The 19,494-nt window shown below is 33.2% G+C and overlaps 1 protein-coding gene across 1 annotated transcript in view; it reads right to left on the reverse strand.

The window, feature by feature from the left end:
• The window catches only part of LOC126767896 (AN1-type zinc finger protein 6), a 76,541-nt gene that overhangs the window by 17,849 nt on the left and 39,198 nt on the right, over nt 1-19,494 (reverse strand). Inside the window, exon 5 of the mRNA XM_050485610.1 lies at nt 5,570-5,628. The gene's annotated coding sequence lies outside the window, so the exon portion shown is untranslated. The remainder of the gene's footprint in view (nt 1-5,569; nt 5,629-19,494) is intronic.

Raw genomic sequence — 19,494 nt, forward strand, 5'->3', positions numbered from 1 at the left:
TAAACTGACGTTTGCGGCAGATTTTCGAGCACTTCAAGCATTTTAATTTCTTTACTGAAAGCTTGAACGACTTTCCCGAAAAGCTTTCACTTTTTTTTAATGTTTTAAAGCACTTAATGCGGTTATACAATAAAAGTACACTCAGTCCTTTTTTTACGCGATCTCTTTTTACGCTATTTCACTTTAACGCGGTTATTTTTGCAGCGCAAATTCCTTTTTTTACGCGAATTTCTCTCTTTAACGCGATTGCTCTTTTTCGTTTTTTGCTTGGTCTTAAACTTGCAGCAGAATTGGAAAATTATTTTGTAGCAAATGATACTGATGCCGAACGTGCACGAATTTTTCAAAAAGAATTGAGTCTCTGCATGTTAAGATATAAAGAACTATGTACATCGGAATTTATTGGGTCCAAAGAGAAGCATTCAAACAAAATTAACTGAATTTATGGAGCAAACTCAGTCGGAGATGCTAAGTCAATCAGAACATCAATCTATAGTTCTTACTATTGATTCTGGTACAAATTCTAGTGATATCAGTGCCGGCCATCAAAATAAGCGGCTAAGAATAATTTCCACTACGGATAATGACAGTGATTAAACAGCATTCAACGGTTTTTTCAATAAATCTACCTATTTTCTATTTTCTTCTCTTTTATATACTTATGGTTTTTGTTTTGTATTTTTTATGTTGTTATGAATGAATAAATCATAAGTCTGAAATTTGAAATTTATTGTTATGTTTTTTTGCGCGTATATTTTGTTATACGCGATATTTTTTATATTCGGATCCAATTCGTCAGTTAATATTGGAAAACTAACCATTTTTACGCGATTTTTTTTTTACGCGATTAGTGGCAGAACCAAAAATCGCGTAAAAAAAGTATTGAGTGTATAAAATATTTTTTTATTTCTTCGTAAATCGTTCACTATTTTGACGTCAGCGACTAAATAATGCTTTTCACAAAATATGTCAGCTGTGCTTTTTGCGCAAAAAAAAAAAAACAAACATTCCCGCCTCGTGCCGAAGAACTACACAAGCGAAGCAATTAAACGTTACGTTATTGGTGTCTAAATAGTATGTCTAAATATATTTATACTAAAGTATACAAACAAATACTGGTATGTACATATGTATGTATGTATGTATGTAAAGTATTTAAGTAAGAAACGCCAACGGTTGCGATGACGACTAACAGAAATAAGGCAAATAAGTACATAAAACCGATGAAAGTGGAAGAAATCCAAATATATGTATATGTATATATATGTATATACATATGTATATTAGGGTGTTTTTTACCTAAAAAAAATCCGTGAAAATTTTAGCCCTTAATATTAGCATTAAGCACTGGACCAAAGCATGTAAAAATTTTCCATAGAAAATACACTACAATCGTGATTTTTTATCTTTAAATTCCTATAAATCAGAGGTTTTTTTGGCATCACTTTGACTTTAGGCGCATATTTCTCAGAATTGTTCACTCTACAAAAGTGCCTAGTGCAACAAAGCCGTAACTCACACCGGCGAGGTAGTACGGGGCTGTAAACCTGATTTTTCCACGAATTTCGCATTTTTTGTATGTATATATGTACATATCTCGTAAATGACAAGAGCTACAGAAAAAATGTTGCTGATAAACTTGTAGGAAATTTTATTTGCTACAAAAAAGATCTGAGCGCAAAATCGCTATCATTAATACTTCCCGAGATATTCGGCTCTTTAAGTAAGGCTGTATGGAATTTTCATAGATGGTATGTAATAAAAATTCTAAAATGTACAAGAACGTCTAGTACTGTATGGTTGGCCTGCAAATTCTACTTATGTATAATTATCTTCAAGATTAGTAAATAAATCAAGCACAAAAAAAATTTAAATTAAGTCAGCACACGACTCTTGTTATTGCTTCCTTCATGAATCTATATAATTTGTGTTTGCCCTAATGCATATGATTTGCTGTTATATTTACTTTTAATTAGTTTCAATTTTATTCTAATTTCCTTTTCAATATTCTATTGATGCGCTTTTTTCGCCATAAGTGCTATATAAATGTATATGCATGTATGTAATAATGCATTTTCCACACTTGAGCGATTCTATGAGCTTGCACATATGGCCAGAGGAGAAGGCGGAGCAAGGTTGGTTTGCACAATTAGTCGAGCGTACATTTTTAAATACTACTTCACAAAATAATTGGCAATGCGCGTATATATAACAATTTACTTACACAAACATATGCATATATAATATAAACATATGTACATATGTATAAGTACGTGTATGCGAGTAGTTCAATGGTTGTGCAAATGTTTGCGCAATCGTTTAGTTTTTAATTTGTTTTGCATGATGCAACGCCAATTTCAATTATTTATTTGTTACAAAAACAAGTATACAAGTACATATGTATGTATGTATGTGCAACAATAAAATTGACAATTATTGACTTAAATTGTCCGATTTAATTCGGCAAATTTTGACGTCACGGTTATTCATATACACATACATACATACACCAATGTTGCGCTTAAATATGTAGGAAATGGTTGAAAAGGAAACCGGAAATTATGTTAGAATCATTTCCGTCAGGTGATTGGCTGAAAGCGCGTTTTTTTGGAAAACAAACACAACATTTGTGTCGACTTAGTTATGCAAGTAAATGGATATTGATATTATTGTTCATATTTTTAGTACTTTCCGTGTTAAATTTTATGAGCGAAACGCAATTAATATATAAAGTAAGTGAAATTTAAAAGCACACTCGATTTTTTTTCTAATTTCGAAAGATTATGCCTTTAAAAAAACATACTCAAAAAAACATACATCAAATCAATATCTCAAATAGTTTTTGAGTTAGATTCTTGAAAGTCACCTCTTTCGACAAGAGGTCATCGTACGGACAATATTTTTTAATAGATATCTTTTAGGCTTCATCCGTGTAGAAGGTCGGAATCACTATAGCCATGGATGACCTTTGTCTTAGCGCCGTTGAGATCGCATATAATAGAAACCACACATATTGAAACAAAATTTGAGTTTTGGTTATAAAATGGTTATATATTAGTTATATAGTGGTAATAAAATAGTTATATATTGGTTACATGTGACATTTATTCAAAATAAATGTGCGAACCTATGCATTCAAAACCTTTTCATCATTTCTTCCATAAAAAATAATTTACAGTAACAAGAAAAGCACAATGATAGCCGTACACTAACTGGAAGTCAAACAAACTATGTAGTTGCAGGCAGATTATAATGCCAAGTTGACCCGCATTTTAATAAACACCTTGCAGCGCAACCTATACATATGCACACTCCAACATACACACATACATATATATATTAAAAAGCAGAAAATTCTCAGAAAATGAGAAAAATTTACATAACCTCTCACAAGCGAATACAACAAACCACTAGCATTAAAAATAGCGGTCAATTAATTGTGTTACATAGTGTTGGCTTTATTAGGAGCTTTCCTTCGGCTTACTTTAATATAAAAATTTTGAAAATTGATACTTTCATTGTGAACCATTGCTTCTTGCTCATTAAATTGGACAATGACATGCAAATGCTGTTGAAATTTATAGCATAAAACCGGATAGGGCGTTGAGGCATGGCAATTTATGTTGAAATAAGTGGGAATGGAAAACTGGAAGTATAAAGTACGTAAAGTAACGGTAACGGTGAGGGTATACATAAATACAACGGCTTGCATGGGGAGCGATCTGTGATGAGATAAGTTGGAGTAAAAGTATTTCTACCTGATGTGGCGGCGATGGGTATTGGAGTTAGTGGAATAAACGCGGTCATTGAGGTGAGATTGAAATGGAAATTCTTTGTGCAGAGATATAAGCTAGAGATAGTAAGTGGAAAAATAATTAATATTGATTTTCCAAACAATTATAAGCGGGTTAAAAAAAAGTGTTTTAATTTTGATTAAACTTCATTTTGTGTAAAATCATTTTGTGTTTAGGGGTATTTCATTTTAATTTATTTTAATTACAAGTATGTATGCATATTTATTTTATAATATTGCTTATATATTTTTTTAGTTTTTATTTTTTGTTGAAATTAATTATTCATTTGAATAACAATTTAAATTAGAAACATTTAAACGTTTACTTTGCATCATTTTATTTTTAATAGCATTTTTATACATATAAAGAGTTTTTAAATTTCTTATTTGACTTTAAATTTTATTTTTATTCAATTATTTTAAAGAAGCACATTAGTTTTACGATTTTTACAACACATTAATAGTTTTTCATATTTTCCCATGAAATAGTTTTTGTTTAATTTATTGTCTTTTATTTAATTTTTTTGTGAATTATTTATTCGATTTATTATTTTTAATTGATTTCATAAAATATTTAATTAAAAAAAATTAATATTATTTTGTTTTTATTCCATTTATTTTATTAAAGTTTCTTCCTTAACTTTAATAGTTATACATGAAATATTTTAATTTCATATTTTTTTTTAAATTGATATTTTTTTTATTTAACTAAATTTTTGTTTTCGTTTTAATTTTTTGTGAATTATTTATTCATATTATTTTTAATAAATTAATTTTTTTTAACAATTTTTATAAAATATTTTATAGTTTAATTTGTTGTTTTTGTTTGTTAATTAACATTTTTTTACTAACTATTTTTTATAATTTTTTCGAGAATTATTTATACAAATTATTATTACTTTTTTGATTATTTTAATGAAATATTTAATTTAAAAAAATTTTAGAGTATAATTTTATTTTTATTTAATTATTTTATAACAGTACAGTAAGTAATTTAAAGTTTTTTTAGTTAAATTTAATATTTTTTTATATTTAATTTTTTTCATGAAATATTTTACTGTTGCTTTTTTTTTCATTTGAAATTTTTTCCATAAACTATTTATTGAATTTTTGGTTTTTTCCTCCTTTCATCAGCTATTTTGCTTCGTTGACTTTCCTAACTATATTTCGAAGTTTCCCCTATACTGGTTTTACCATTTGCAAACGTCTAAACTGCATTTAATAATTCATTTATTATAATTATTTTAAATTATCGCTCATTCCCACACACGACGCAGGTCGTGCTTTTGTTTGTACAACGCAAAAAAAAGAAGATTTATACATTTTGTAGTGAAAAAGGAAATAATTCAATTTCGCAGAGTTCAACAGCGTGCGGCCTTGAGGCAAAGCTGGACAGGTTTTTGAAAACTTAATTTCTGCAATTTGCTACCTTTCAGCTTCTTTTTAGAATGCCAATTTTTTAATGATGACTCAGAAACCAGAAAGAGTTGCTTAAGCCAACACAATTATTGTAATTATACGCAGCGCTGATGAGTAGATAATCAAACTTGTATGTTGGTGTTGAAATTGCGGTAAATTTAGTGTGTTGAAACGAAGTAATTTTGAAATTGACGACGTGGTAGAATAGTGGTGATTACTGTATGCTACTATTTGACTGCGTGCAGTATTTATTTTTCATTTTAATAATTATAAGTAATTTGATTTTTAATTAACCGGTTAATGGTTTTTCTATAATTTTTATAATTTTTAAATTTATATTAATTTATAAAAACTTACGGAAAGCACACACTTAGGCAAAATATACCAACAAAATGGATTTAGGCGCTGTACATACCCTGTAAAGAAGGAAAAAATATATAAATAAGTATTAAAGTTTAATTGAAAATATCGATAAAAATTAAATTTATTCATAATAATTATTATAAAATTGATTTTCAATTCAATTATTCTAAAATGATTTTAAAACATGCGCATGCCTTGCAAGGGTTGACTGAAGCATACCTATGATTATTAATTAACGTGAAAAAGTATTAAAATCATTAATTTTAGAAATGACAGTGAGTTCGCGATAATTGCTATAAATCACAAAGTAAAAAAATTAAATTTCTCAAAAACTTTTAAGAAAAAATTGTAAAAAAAAATGTGCAAAAATGCGAAAGTGAATCAAATTCATACAAACACACTATGCATAAACATATTGTAATAAATTTTTTATCTCTTCTTCGAATTCAATTTCGAAGCTTTACACACACAAATAACTTCTGAGACAAACACAACCGCAGCGATCATTCCGAAATAAATTAAGAGAAAATGCAGCGGATGTTGAATCCCTGCGCAGAAGGCATGTCGCTATCGGCCGATGTACCCATTATATACCGCGTACGATCAACTATTTCCGTAAGTCGGACGAACGGTCACGCAGCTGGCCACTCAAGAGAAACGTTCAATTAAAGAAAAGCCAAAAAAACGCCAGCATAAAATATTAAACGAAACTGAAACGCCCAAAAAACGAAGGCACAACAACAACTACATAAATATGTATGTGCATTTGTCTATATACAGATATGGGTACAATATATGGAATATGTGAAAAAATATACAGAGCCATGCACACATGCACACAGTTAGAAAACTAGCAAGACTGCAAGACAGACAGACACAAAAGCCGCCGTTCACAGCCACACGACGGTAACGAGCGGAATTTGTAATAAATGAGTGTCTCAAAGGTGTGCTTGCACAGGCAGTCAGGTAGACAGACTAGCAGCCAACAAACAACAGCAGCAAAAACAAGCACACACCTGTTTTGATAGCAGGAGAATGATAGAAAAAGCGGTTAAAATCAGATATGTTTGTATGTGTGTGTGTGTGTGCTTGTGAGCGATGCTGGAGATGAACTGGCGGCGGACCAACGCCACCAGCGCCAAGGAAACGGACACAACAAAGCGCCAAACCACAGACACAGTGTGACACAAATATACGTAGACCTATGCGAGCAGCCAATTCCGGTTGTTTTGCGGTGTGTTCAAAAAAAAAAAAAAAATGGCGGAATTCATTTTATTTTGATGCCATTTTTTAGCATATGAGTATGTATGTATACATCAATTAAAATTTAAGTGGAACACAGCCGATTTTAAATGCCCCGAAGAGCAATGCAGCGTGTGGAAAACGCTGAAGCATATAATTTTTTGAGTTAAAATGGAACGCCGAAGGATGAGTTTGCGGCCAGCGATAGCTACAATCCATATATGGCAGTGGAAAGTGAAGCCAGAGAGGGCGCCGCAGACATATGAGATTTGTCGAATTGTCTAGAGGGAATACAAGGTACAAATGAATAAACAAAAATATGGTACTTAAGAGCGGGCAACTTAAATTGCATTAAAATTTATTACGTTTAAATTAAAAATTTAATTTTTTGTATTTGTAATTTGTTTACATAAGAAAATTTAGCTAAAAGTTGTTGGTTAAACGTGTTGCTCGAATTATGCTAAAATTAAACAGTTTTAGGTGTGTGTCTTCGATAACGAGCACAATATGCGCCCAAAGGTAGGCAATGTTTTTGTTATACATTGTATTAAAGCGATATAATTAAAACATGACCTACATTTAGGCGATAAAACTGAGTGCGATTTTCGAAACGATAACATTTATTGACAAAATTTCTATATAAACTTAGACTGACGTTTTATTAAAAATTTGGAGGTTTTTTAAGTATTACTCCTTACTTTGGATCGTGTGACCCAACAGTTCGCAGTTTGCAAAACACGATGATTGTTAGTCGAAACAACCAATAAAGCTTGTCCAGGTTTGAAAGAAGTTAGACCTCACTAAATTCAATGAATGGCGTCTTTGCAGGTGTAGAAGACCTCAAAAAAGCGGCAGTGACATTTCAGAGCGAACGTAAAATTAACTAGAACAAGAATTAGCTAACTCAGACAAGAAGTAGGAAAAGTAGTTTCCGTGAAGTTAATATGAGAAGGCATTCCTAATAGGTGTAGAGTGGAGCGGAAGGTGAGGAGCAGAATGATAAATGCATTGTTGTTGCTTACGTGTTTGCCGTTATAATGGAAAGATTATCGTAATTTGAAACACATGGCCTGAGTCTGAGCAAGACAGTGCAGCAATGAGACCCATACAAACCAAATATGAGAAGAACGCGCTTCAGGTGGTGTCTGGAATGACGCATTTTTCTAGTGAAAGCAATGCACGCACATATATACGCATGACACAAGTGTGTGCGTGTAATCAAACGAGAAGCGGAGACCACAAGCAAAGTGCATGCGTTTCTTAAGCAGCACGCATGAGCATTTAAGTGCCGGACGGGAGCGAAGGCTCGTCTCATGCGCTGATTGCGGGAGGTATAAAATATATACGTACATACATATGTACATACATATATGGCAAAGGCGAAAATCGAACAAATGCGTTGAAAGATCCAAAAAGGAAACGCAGAGAAGATAAAATATAAAAAAAAAATAAATAAAAGTAAAAATAAAATGAGCGCTAGGTCGCAAACAGAAATAGTACTGCTGCATGCGAATAAGACAGACAGACGGCCGAAAAAAAACAACAACAGCAATACTAATATTATAAAGAACACGCACGTACTCAGATTTCTCCTTGAACTCTTAACACAGAGGCCATTTATATACAAGTTATATACCAATACGTACATAAGAGCACATACATATGTAGCATGTATGCGAGTATATGGTTTTTATATAATTTTGTATTTACATTTCTTTTACAAAGCATGCATGCTGCCGCATAAGCAGCGAGCGACACACAAAAGGCAAAAATCAATGCGAACGACAAAGTTGTTGATTTCTGCGTGGCTACTCACATGACTTGCTGGTGGTGGAGATTAAATGGGAACTGCCTGGGAAACGCAGGCACGCACACACATATAAACATATACGCAAATACGGTGCATGCACCGGCACCGACCGTATTGGAGTTCGAAGTGCACATACGCCTTTTTATGGGTAGACTCTTTGAACACGCTGCTGCTCATCGGAACCGATGCCACTGAGCAGCAGCAGCAGCAGCAACAAAAGGCTCGCATACCAAGCTTCTTGCTTTGTACACACACTCGAACTAGCAGCAAAAAAAAACGCATGTGCAAACGCGACGAGGGGATTTGTTGGCTCCCCTGCAGACTGCAGACTGACTGCCTTTTTGAGACACAACTCAAGCTGAAAGAAGCTGTGGCGCAGCACCGTAGGCTGTAAGCAGGCGACCAGCTATCGAAAGACGCTTATGACGCATGCATGTACGTATGTAAATACGTATGTATGTATGCGTTTGCACAGGTATGAGTAATAAAATGGCATAAAGGTGTAGTCGCCGTGGGCTTTGGTTGCTGGTAATGTAGGAAATTAGTGGTGCTTGAAAAGGAAATTTATATTTATTGAAATGTAGCGCTTACATACATATGTATGTGCGTTACGCTTACTAATGCATATAAATAACGGTAAAAATACTTTAAATGTCACTTGAGTTAAATTAAAAGCACTTAATACTGCATATGTTGCATATTTGGTGTGTAATAGATGTTGCAATTACTGAGGTACTGTATATGTAATCAACCTGAAATTACTCAGAATTAGTTAAGTAATCAAAATATCAGGTTCTGGGTATTTTCCAAGAACTGGTTATGAAACGAAAATACTCAATATTACTAGAAAGCTTCTTCTTTCTTTAAAGTAATCATTATTACAAATAGTATATTGAAAGTAATCAATTCCAAATTTGCACTTAATATAAGTAATCAGTTCCAAAATGTACTTATTCAAAGTAATCGGTTCCAAAATGTACTTATTCAAAGTAATCAGTTCCAAATTTGTACTTATTCAAAGTAATCAATTTCAAATATGTACTTATTCAAAGTAATCAGTTCCAAATCTGTACCGATTCAAAGCACTATAAAATACGTACTTTTTTAAAGTAATCAATTTCAAATATGTACTTATTCAAAGTAATCAGTTCCAAATATGTACTTATTCGAAGTAGTTAGTTCCAAATCTGTACCGATTCAAAGTAAGCACTATAAAATACGTACTTTTTTAAAGTAATCAATTTCAAAAATATGTACTTATTCAAAATAATCGGTATAAAATAAGTACTTATTCAAAATAATCAGTGTAAATATGTACTTATCCAAAGTAATCAGTTCCAAATATGTACTTATTCAAAGTAATCAGTTCCAAAATGTACTTATTCGAAGTACTTATTAGTAATCAGTATAAAATAAGTACTTATCCAAAGTAATCAGTTCCAAATATGTACTTATTCAAAGTAATCAGTTCCAAATATGTACTTATTCGAAGTAGTTAGTTCCAAATCTGTACTAATTCGAAGTAGTCAGTTCCAAATCTGTACTAATTCAAAGTAATCAGTATAAAATAAGTACTTAGTCAAAGTAATTAGTATAAAATAGGTACTTAAATAAGGTAATTAGTTTCGATTGTCTTCAAGTACTCAATTTTTAGCAAAATTTCTTGCAATCGAGAATATAACTTTTTTTGTTTGCGAAATAACAAATGATGTCGGTTGTTTATTGTCAATAGAAATCATGCATTGCTGCAATGCGATGTTTTAAAGTAATTAGAGCCCCTAAAGCGGCAATTGAGAGCTATAATAATGTATTGCTAGATATTTTCCCAAAGTAATTACTTCCAAAAAAAGGTAAAAAAAAGTTGAATCATAATCTCTCAACGTCTTTTAACACATAATTCGATTGAGCTTAAAGCTTAACAAATTATAGAAGCACGATTAAATGGTAACATCGGACAAGAACGAATGCGAACAGCCATAAACGAACGATCAAAAGGTGTTTTCAAGAATAAAAATACAATTAAAGACGATATTATAGCCGAAATGCGTCGACAGCAGAGCTTTCGCAAACTACACATAAACATATACACATATGTACGTAAATCAGCAACAGCAACAACTTTCACAGTAATGGGACGGCATGCATAAATAAAACTTACCCCCATTTCAAGAATATTTATATCATTTTTCATTTCGCATTATTTGGACTTTTTGTTTAAAGAAATATCAAGATTAATGTTGCACCGCATGGGAACATGAAATGTGCAAGCATATACAGACTTACACAAATTAAGGCGAACCAGGCGCCTGGAGGTAGCCACTAAGCGCTGCAGTGTGTAGGCAGCAGGAAGTCGGGCAGGCAGGCAATCTGGCAGACGGGCATGACAAGTTATTTCACCGGTTGTTGGCTGTGCTGTGCGAGGAATGGTGCTGAAATTGGAACTGAGGCTGGGGCTGCAGCGTCGTAATACAACACCGGCCGGCCATGAACGTAACTGGCATACATACGCGCTGCTCGCACTGGACGGGAGTGATTGAGTAGCTGGGCTGGTTGGTTGGTGGCTTGGCTGCCTAGACGACAGACGCTGGCGGTGGCGGTGGCCATAAAATGCTCTGAGTGGAACTAATATGGGAGCGATGGAAGACGTTGAGGTTGAAATTAAAGGCACAACAAGTACATTTTCGCATGTATTTAACTAACTGTACATATGCACAAACATATGTGTGTGTATGTATGTGTGTCTGCGCAACAAAGAGTGCTAAAGAGTTATTGTCCGCAGGAGGTGCGTCGTACCACATCATAAATTCTCAAGCGAAATTTATGAATCGCAGCGAAAGGGGCGTTGCATGGCAGCAGCAGGGTTGTGACTTATACTCTCGAGTGGACTGCCTGCCTGCCTTGTCTTGCCTTATTGCGCGCTCGGCGACGTAGCAGTCAATTCCAATTAAGCAGCTCTTTTTCAAAATATAATTTCATAAGCGTTGAGAAAATATGCAGAAAAAAACAAATAAGTGAAAATATGGTTATATGTGGACTCACATGAAGTCCACAATGTATGCGACGACGACATGCACAGCGGCGCATAAACAACAAAATAAATCACACAAGTGAAAACACCGCACGAATTATAGTGCAGATGAAACCAGTTCGAGGAATTTCTTAAATGAACGCTAAAATACAAAGCGCTCCATGAGCCACATCAGCCACAAACGAACCGCAGAGCGCATGCAATTTGCGAGCAGCTTGGCTGCAAAAAATGGACCAGGCCACGACACTGAGCCACTAACTACCTACATATGAACCATGTGTGGTAGAAGACGCACCCAAACAAAAGGACGTGCAAAAGTAATTTATTGACTCATTTCTGGAAATTATTGTAAGCCAGCGCTGCGTTGTTTGACGATGATGCCACACGGTTGAAAGTTAACGTCGCAGCAAGTCAATAACTAGACATGAACTAAGCTGAAAAAGCCTACAAGGTGAAGCTAAAAATTGCCATAAAGCAAAGTTTGCGGAGTCAATGGTCTAGAAGATTCATTGAAAAGCGCGAAATAAAAAAAAAAACGAATTTAATGACTCTTGAACGCAGACAAAGCAGCTAAAAATAGTAAAGTTCATATAGATTTGTCCGCTGTATTGGCAAAAGAAGCGTACGCTCGCACGCTGCTGAAGGCCGTTCATAGACTTCGAAGACCGTTGAACTCAAATTGGCGTTCTACGCAACAGAAAGAGTACAAGCGAGTGCGCTTCACATGTAAAAATATATTTTTTAGACTTTTGCTTGTTTGTCTGAGTTTAAAAAAATGAGTATTAATGCTAAATAGCTGTAATTAACGCGTATATCGCAGTAATTTAGGCATATGCCACGTTTTATATAAATATTTGAGTAATATAAAGGAACTACAACATATGTAGCTCTTAATATAGATTCATTATATGATTGAACTTGTGATCTCTAAAAAAAAATAGCCTTAGAGGTCGTTGAGATGATATAAAAAATCGTATTCGATAATTGTTTTGATAAAAAAATATATTCACAAGGCTTAAAACCTTTTACCGATGCTGAAACAAATTTTAAACGAACGATAAAACAATTTAGATGTTGGAAAAGGCTTACTCGTTCTGGACGACCTTCGACCTCATGAAAATGTTAAAAAGGTGAAGGATCTGATGAAAATCGTCAGGCAAGTGTTAGAAAGATGGCAAGAGAGCTCGACATTTCTCACGAGTCCGTTCAAATGATTTTGGTGGATATTTTGGCTATGAAACACGTTCTTGCTCGACTCGTAAAAAAAAGCTGAATTTTTCCAAAACGAGTACCGTTTACAGGTGTCTTTGGACATGCTTGATCGTGCGAATTCCGACCCCACATTCATGAAGACTATTATAACTACGCATGAGACATGGGTTTATGAGCAAACAAGTGAACAATCAACGGAATAGGGGAAAAAAACAAGTCGAAACCGAAAAAAACACGCCAAAGTTGGTCAAAAATCAATGTGATGCTCATTGTTTTTTCTGATATTCGTGGTTTGATGCATCATGACTTTGTTCCGGAGAGACAGACGGTCAATAAGGAGTTATATTTGGCCATATTTAGGCGTTTGCGTGAGAATATCCGTCGAAAACGGCCGGAATTGTGGAATAACAGCTCATGGACTTTACATGATGATAATGTACCACCACATTGAGCCATGACTGTGACCGAATTTAAAGCCAAAAACGCAATGAATATCATCGATCAACCACCGTATTCACCAGATCTGGCTGCGTGAGTTTTTTCTTGTTCCCAAACTGAAATTGCCGCTCTGTGAAGCCTGTTTTCAGTCGATCGAAGGGATAAAACAAAATTCGCTGTAGCAGCTGAAGGCTATCACAAAAAGTGCTTAGGAAAAGTGTTTCGAGGACTGGAAAATCGTTGGCATAAGTGTATTACATCTGGTGGAGAAGATTACTTTGAAGACGGCAAAATAAATATTGGTGAATAATTAAATATTTTGCATTTTATTGACAGTTTCTGGGTCCTTTTTTGCCACAATGTATAGCTGCAATACAAACTAGTTCGTCATCGTACCATTTCGGAGCATTAATAGGCAACCAATAGTACAACTAGCTGCAGCGTTTGCCTAGGAGGCTGAGGGCAGACGAGTTAACTTTATGATACAATAAAAGGGTTTGTTGAACTCGATATGCTCTTAGTATGCGGCAACTAGCTGCTAGATTTATAGCAAATTTTTACGCTTATTAAGTGCAGAAAACAATGTTTCTGGTCTTTGCTTTGATGGTTATAATAAAAATCAGCTAGTTTTTAATGAAATAACGGACCCGAAGTTACAACTGAGTATAGGGCTGTGTGCACTCTGAACACAAACGACTAACTAAAGTGGAAGAACATAAACATTTTAGTGCTTTGTACATTGGAGTAACATTTAGTGAGTATAGATATGTAAGTATGTTTGTATATGTCTGCATTTGTATGCTGCTCAAGTTCATAAAACTTAACGAGCCAGAGTTAAGCAGCGACTATGAAAATATAGCAATTTGAGACGCTTTAAAAGTAACATAAACGATTTATGAATATTTACATTGTGTTGTAAAATTACAAAACAAACACACATACGAGAACTTGGCTTGACTGGGATTGGAGTGAGTGTTTGCTGTTGTTTTTGTTGTTGTGCAGCGCAAATAGGAAGATTTGTTGACTGATATTGCCAATGTGCATTTGATTTTATTTTCATTTTAATTGCATTTTACTTGCCAAAGCTTTCATAGGGGCGCGCGCGCTTTCCTTGTGGCAATGCGGTGTACGTATGTACATAAGTATGTACCGTGTATGTGTGTGAAATTGAAAAACAAAATTAAAAGAAATGACGGCAACATAAAAAAGTCATGAAAAACGTGTTTTAATGTGACATTGCAGTAGCATAGCAAATATGGTTGCATAATTTCTTCTTTTTTTACTTTGTATGACGTATAGTTAATGCACACACACAGGCATATGTACATATGTCTATGTATATACATACATACATAAAAGCATTACAAAATCGCGCTTGAAGCTGCAACAAAATGGTTAAACAGTAGGAAACTTGATTAGCGCGCTTTTAAGACACAACAAGGTTAACTTGTCGCAAAAACGATGAAACATACATACATACTTATACATAAGTATGTACAAACATACACGGCACTTATTTGTATGTAAATAGTTATTAGAAGCTTTGTTAAGGCATTTTAGAATTTGTAGTCACTAATCGACACGTCATTTGTCTAATTAATTGTCACATACAACAATAAAAATTATGCGATTTTCTTTTTATGCGAATGCATTGCTCACGACAACCAGGTAACTAACTGTTAATTTATGGAGTGTCGCGCTGGCAACCTTCGGATGAATTAATGCAGAGACATTGCAGGAACTGAGTATTGATTATTTCCATTACAAATGCTATGAAACTCAACAACAATAAACAAATTGTGCAATGAAGGCTGCCATTTATATAAAATACATACATATGTACAAATTTATATACAGTTATATGCGTGTGCTTGCATAAAAGTACATGGAAAATGTCTTAAGTTAAATATTTTATCAAATACTATTTTTCAATGTCACATTTGAGAGCGAAGTGTAGGGCTGACGTCAGAGCGAGCGCTAGAAACGCTGCAATACTCTGCTACACACATGTGTATAAACATGCATACATACATACATATGTACATACATTCTGCTTAAATACACCTTATAGAAGTTTGGCATTTTTTGGTACTTGTGCCAATTGGCTGAAGCGCTCGTGTTGTGTAACGATGCACTCGAAAATGATAAGTGCTGGTGTGACGCCATACTAGCAAATCACTGTCACACAGCTGTCAAAATGTTGTGATAAACAAATTAAAAAGCGCGATAAACACTGATTATAAACTATGTATTTAAAACGAGCATTCTATTTCTATTAATAACTCGGCTAATGGTACTTCTTTAGAACTGTTTCTGTTCAAAAATTTTTTTTTTTAAATTATTATTTTACAAAAAACATTTTTTTTTCTAAAATTGTAAAATTAAATTTTAAATTTTACGTAAAATTTCGAATTTATTAATTAAAATAATATTAATAAATTTAATTTTAGTAAAAATTTTATTTTTAATATGTACATATACATACATATTATGTAAAAATTGCTCTTATAGAAAATTTTATTATCGAAAATATTTTTCTTTACCAAAATGCTAAAAATAACATTTTTTTAGGAAAACTTTCGATTTTTTTCTAAAATTCAATTTTGTAAAAAAATTTTTTATTAGTAAAACTTGCTACTATAATTTTTTTTACTGAAAATCTCAAAAAATTATGTGACTGAAAATAATTTTCTGTATGTTTGTGGATCCTTTTTATTCAAAAGCCATATGCAATTAACCCTAAATGTAGGCAATATTATATGTATGACTCTTATGGGCCAGCAAAGAGTTGAGAAAACCTTGCCTAAAATCAGGCGTCGTGTAAATAAAACTAGTTTATAGCTTAGCCGCGCTTACAGAAACCTATTTTAACATATGTAAATATAATTTTATAATAGTTTTTGAGTGGTTTTCGCATTTCAAGAAATATACTTTTACATACATAATATTAAGCTGTTATTAACGTATTAATTTTTAAGTACTTGAAACTTGAGATAATTCGTTTACACTAATACTTGTATGGAAATGATTAAAACATCTCCCTTTCCCATTTTATTAAAAAAATGAAATACTTCGCAAAAATTATGCAAAACCGAACATAAATTGTGAAATTGTTTGCCACAAAATTGACAAAATCATAAAAACGGAAACGAAAACGCGAAAAACAACAACAAAAAATAACAATTTATGCGTCAAACTTTCAAGCGAAATTTTCGTTTTCTAGTTAAATCCACTTACTATAGAAATAGTCATACACCAAAATGAAAAAGTGATAAAAAAAGAAATACAAAGACGTTGGAAAGGCAAACGCTGAAATACGAAACAACAATTGAGCAAAAACATTTTATTTTCGCAGAGATAAAGATAGAGATAGAGAGGGAGAAATCGGCCAGACATTGACGACGACGACGACGACGACGTGGTGTATATTGAAGGCGCGTGACAGACATTTCGATTATTTTCCAATACACACCCAAGGAAAGGCAATTGTATATAGCTGGTATGTTGTAGTTGTATGTGTAGATATTTATGTAAACAGCTACGAGAAGTAGCAACAAAAATGGCAGCAGCAGATACGAGTTCAACTTGTATGTAAATAAAATAAAAATACAACTTGCATACAAACATACAAATCGTGAGGAGATTAAGTAGTGTGAGTAGTGTTGCCAGTAGACAATTTTTTGTGGTTATATCAATCAACTTTAGAAGCTATATATGCATATATGACGATAATTGATGGGTAGTCCAGTCATTTAAGCTTAAATTAGGTAAGAATCTCGGAATTCGATATACCCATTTATATGTTTGTAAATACTTGTATATTGACACCCTAAAGTTGTCTCAAAAACTACATATGGTAGGGTATACCTACAGACATATAAATGGATATATCGAATTCCGAGGTGAACTTACTATAATGACTGGACTAGGGGCGTTCAAACTTTTTTTGTTTAAATCATTATTTTTTTTGTATAAATTATATGTACCAATATATGTATATGTATGTATGTAGGTATTGAAAAAGAACGTCAAGCAGCAAATGGCGTAAAAGTCAGAGAATGCGAACACAAAAATAAAAGGCAATAACCCAGAAGAGAAGTTCAATAAATTTCCAAAAAAAAACAAAAAAAAACGAAAATAAACTCACAAAGAAAAAAGCAGTAAACAGAAGACGAATGAATCCAGAAAACAAAAATAATATATAAACAAATATACATAAATACAAATGTATATATGTATGTATGTATGTACATAAAAATGAATATATAGCACACAATCAAATTGAAATGTTGATATTTTTATACTACACGGCGTGTGTTGACCTAAATTTTTATTTTTAATACCGCATACCAAATGTAGGGTACGCACACACACACATAAATACATATGTAGACGATGTGTAGATGCATGTGGCACACACATTCAACGTTAGGCACACGTAGACGCCCAATAAATCGTCGTATTAAAGTCAACGCCGTTAAGCAGATTTTCGTCGCCACACGTTCACATAGCGAACCCAGCTCACAGATGGCAATTACATGCGTACATATACATATATATTTACTACTATTATGAGAGTCACTTATTAAAATAAAACAAGAAAAAGAAAAAATGTTGCCGAAGACAAGTGGGTAAGAAGGAACCACTTACGAAGTCACTTGTAAGGCGGCAACAGGCGCAGAGCCCGGCAGAAGCACCACTTGACCCCAGCTACAGATGCACACAAACATACCTGTCAACATAAATACATACATAGGTACTTATGTACATATGTAAGTCACTAAAAAAAAGAGTCCAGAAAGTAACCTTGGCACTCATACGAGCGCATTGAAAGACAGTGGCTTCAAAAGTGGAAACGAAATGAGTTTAAGCGGTAATAAGCTCAGAGCACAAGTAAAAACAAAAATTAAGTTTAAAAATAGACGTGTACAAATAAAAGCCACTAAAACTCAGCCACAAACAATTTCTTGTGCCCACACATGGCATATCATGACACCGTTAATGCCCAAGCTTTATACGCACAAGAGTGCCTACGCCCGACGAACATAAAAGAGCGCACCCTAAAAACTGTCAGCACAGGCTGACTATAACAGCAGTTAGAGAGATAACAAATGAAACACAACGGAAAATAGCATGAAAGAAAAAAATCCAAAAAGCAAAGCTCGTGAAAATGGGGACAACAGCGCTCTGCTTGCCTGCTGTCATTAGTTAGGCACATTTTGAGGCCTAAAAATTAACGTGACAAGGAAAATGATATAAAAAAAAATAATAATATGAAAAACTATCAAAGACAAACTATCATTTTATGTCATCAAATATATTAGTGCATAAAAAATTTACACACAGAAGTTGGAGAAGAATTATGGAGCACCAATTTTCGAATGACCTCAATTCGAAGTGGTGGAAGTATTTTTTATTGCTCTAAAAGTGAATAATTAAAAAAAATATCAATTTATGTATAATAGTATGAGTCAGTAATACTTATCGGCACCCTAAATGTAGGCAATAAAACGTACGTATAAAAATTGTTGCCTACCTTCAGGCTCATGGAACACATTTTTAGGAAAATCACACATTTGAAACGTAAATATTGCAGTGCTACAGTCTGTATGTAACGTTTAGTTCCATAAATATTATTTTTCAAGTGTTACATTATTTCTTGGAGCAAAAACCTTAAGTTAATCAAGACTTGTTGACAGTCACTAATCATTTATTATTCTTCTTACATCAACTTAAATAAAAACTCCCGAACATTACGGGACCCAACAAGTTGACTGAACTCAAACTCTTTTAACTGAATCGTCTAGTATTTGGAGATAATTCACAAATAAAATGGTCACAATTCTTTACTCATTGCTTTAGATAAAATTATTATTCAACAACACCAAATACTGTTTTTACGTAAACTGAGGCATAAAATATATATAAAAATAAACAAAATAATTGTGTAATATTTAGATTGAGAGAGCACTCGTGGGCTTGCGTAGAAAAATATTATTTGTAAAAGATTATTCAAATAGGTAAAAACAATAAAAAAGCATAAAAAACACGCAACCTTTTTCAAAACAATCGTAAAAATCACATATAAAACAGTTAGCATACTGAACTGCCATACTTTTTAAATAAGTTGAAAAATATTTCAACCAATGGCTACTCAATTGAGATTAATGACGCTGAAGTGCTCATCAA

Source organism: Bactrocera neohumeralis, chromosome 2 (assembly GCF_024586455.1).
Source record: "Bactrocera neohumeralis isolate Rockhampton chromosome 2, APGP_CSIRO_Bneo_wtdbg2-racon-allhic-juicebox.fasta_v2, whole genome shotgun sequence".
Taxonomy (NCBI): Eukaryota; Metazoa; Arthropoda; class Insecta; order Diptera; family Tephritidae; genus Bactrocera; species Bactrocera neohumeralis.